Raw genomic sequence first — 2,660 nt, forward strand, 5'->3', positions numbered from 1 at the left:
GTGAGGGGAAGGACCTTTGCAGTGTTGTGTAGAATGAGGGAAGGATTTCTAGTATTGTAGGAGTGAGGGAAGACTTGCAGTGTTGTGCAGAGTGAGGGAAGGGCTTGCAGGGTTGTGCAGGAGTGAGGGAAGGACTTGCAGTGTTGTGTAGAAATGAAGGAAGGACTTCTAGTATTGAGTAGAAGTGAGGGAAGGAATTGCAGTGTTGTGTAGGAGTAAAAGAAGGACTTGCAGGGTTGTGTAGGAGTGAGGGAAGGACTTTTAGTATTGTGTAGGAGTGAAAGAAGGTTTTGTAGTATTGTGTAGGAGTGAGGAAAGTTCTTTTAGTATTGTGTAGGAGTGAGGGAAGGACTTGCAATATTGTGTAGGAGTGAGGCAAGGGCTTCTAGTATTGTGTAGGAGTTAGGGAAGGACTTGGAGGGTTGTGTAGGAGTGAGGGAAGGACTTGCAGTGTATAGGAGTGAGGGAAGGACTTGCAGTGTATAGGAGTGAGGGAAGGACTTGCAGGGTTGTGTAGGAGTTAAGAAAGGACATGCAGGGTTGTGTAGGAGTAAGGGAAGGAATTGCAGGGTTGTGTAGGAGTAATGGAAGGACTTGTAGTGTTGTGTATGAGTGATGGAAGGACATGTAGTGTTGTGTATTAGAGTGGTAAGGACTTGTAGTGTGGTGTAGGAAGGACTTGTAGTGTGGTGTAGGAGTGAGGGAAGGACTTGCAGTGTGGTGTAGGAGTGAGGGAAGGACTTGTAGTGTGGTGTAGGAGTGAGGGAAGGACTTGTAGTGTGGTGTAGGAGTGAGGGAAGGACTTGTAGTGTGGTGTAGGAGTGAGGGAAGGACTTGTAGTGTGGTGTAGGAGTGAGGGAAGGACTTGTAGTGTGGTGTAGGAGTGAGGGAAGGACTTGTAGTGTGGTGTAGGAGTGAGGGAAGGACTTGTAGTGTGGTGTAGGAGTGAGGGAAGGACTTGTAGTGTGGTGTAGGAGTGAGGGAAGGACTTGTAGTGTGGTGTAGGAGTGAGGGAAGGACGTGTAGTGTGGTGTAGGTGTCATGGAAGGAATTGTAGTATTGTGTAGGAGTGAGGGAAGGACTTACAGGGTTGTAAAGGAGTGAGGAAAGGACTTGCAGGGTTGTGAAGTAGTGAGAGAAGGACTTGCAGGGCTGTGTAGTAGTGAGGGAAGGACTTGTAGTGTGGTGTAGGAGTGAGGGAAGGACTTGCAGAATTGTGTAGGAGAGAGAGAAGGACTTGCAAGGTTGTGTAGGAGAGAGAGAAGGACTTTAGTGTAGTGTTGGAGTGAGGAAAGGACTTGCAGGGATATGTAGGAGATTGAAAAGGACTTGTAGTGTGGTGTAGGAGTGAGGGAAGGACTTGTAGTGTGGTGTATGAGTGAGGGAAGGACTTGTAGTGTGGTATAGGAGTGAGGGAAGGACTTGTAGTGTGGTGTAGGAGTGAGGGAAGGACTTGTAGTGCGGTGTAGGAGTGAGGGAAGGACTTGTAGTGCGGTGTAGGAGTGAGTTAAGGATTTGTAGTCTTGTGTATGAGTTAGGAAAGGACTTGTTTAGGAGTGACCATATTGAATTGTGGCGTTGCGAAGCCTATAACTTCTAATACACTGTTGTAATCGTTTATGTGGATTTGTAACTAGACAGTCAGGAAGTATTTTGTTCAACTTAATTATTTTGGACTTAAGTTTCATCTTTATTTGCAAAACAAAATATTTTATTCTTCCTGGCAGTGAAACACAAGATGTTAGTTTAAGATTTTACTGTAAAATTAAGTAATTATTACTTGTAACCAATAAGCATTTCCGGTGGGCAAACTTTTGACATTGTAAAAAAAAAAAAAGATTGTATTTGTTGAAAATGTTCTGAGGCAGTATGTCACTCCTAGGGGCTATGTGAGGCCACCAGGGCATATATGCCGCCGCCACGGACTGTTTGGTAATTAGGCCTGTGTGATGATCATAGGTGGTTGTATAATGGATTTAAGGACTATGTAAGGTTGTCAGGGGTAGTCTGACCCAACCAGAGGCTGTTTGTGGCTATATTGTGAATATCAACTTGGAGATGTGTGAGGCTCTTAGAGAGCTACTGTACTTGTGACTGAGGGGGTTAATTGATGCTCCTAATGTCTGTGTACAGAAAAAGATGAATATATCCTAAATAAGTCAGTCTACCCGACATGACAGGAAGTTGTATTGTGTATAATATTTACTGTTGGTTTGGCAAGTCTTTATAAATGCTAAAATAGATTATAACGGTGTAGTGAAAGTTTATCTACTGATTACTGTAGGACTGAGGGAAGGACATGCAGTATTGTGTAGTATTGAGGGAAGGACTTCAGTATTGTGTAGGAATGAGGGAAGGACTTGTAGTGTTGTGTAGGACCTAGGAAAGGACATGTAGTGATGTTCGTAAATGAGGGAAGGACGTGCTGACCTAATGAATGAGAGGAGGATTACTGACCTGCTAATTAGTGAGAGGAGGATTATTGACCTACTTAGGAGTGAGAGGAGGACTTAATGACCTAAGGAGTGAGAGGAGGATTTGCAGTGTTTTATAGAAGTGAGGGAAGGACATGCAATGTTGAGTAGGATAAGGGAAGGACTTGCTGTGTGTGGGAGTGAGGGTAGGATGCAATGTGTTGTGTAGGATTGAGAGAATGACTT

This window comes from Homarus americanus, unplaced genomic scaffold (genome assembly GCF_018991925.1).
Source record: "Homarus americanus isolate GMGI-L3 unplaced genomic scaffold, GMGI_Hamer_2.0 scaffold42070, whole genome shotgun sequence".
NCBI classification, from domain to species: domain Eukaryota; kingdom Metazoa; phylum Arthropoda; class Malacostraca; order Decapoda; family Nephropidae; genus Homarus; species Homarus americanus.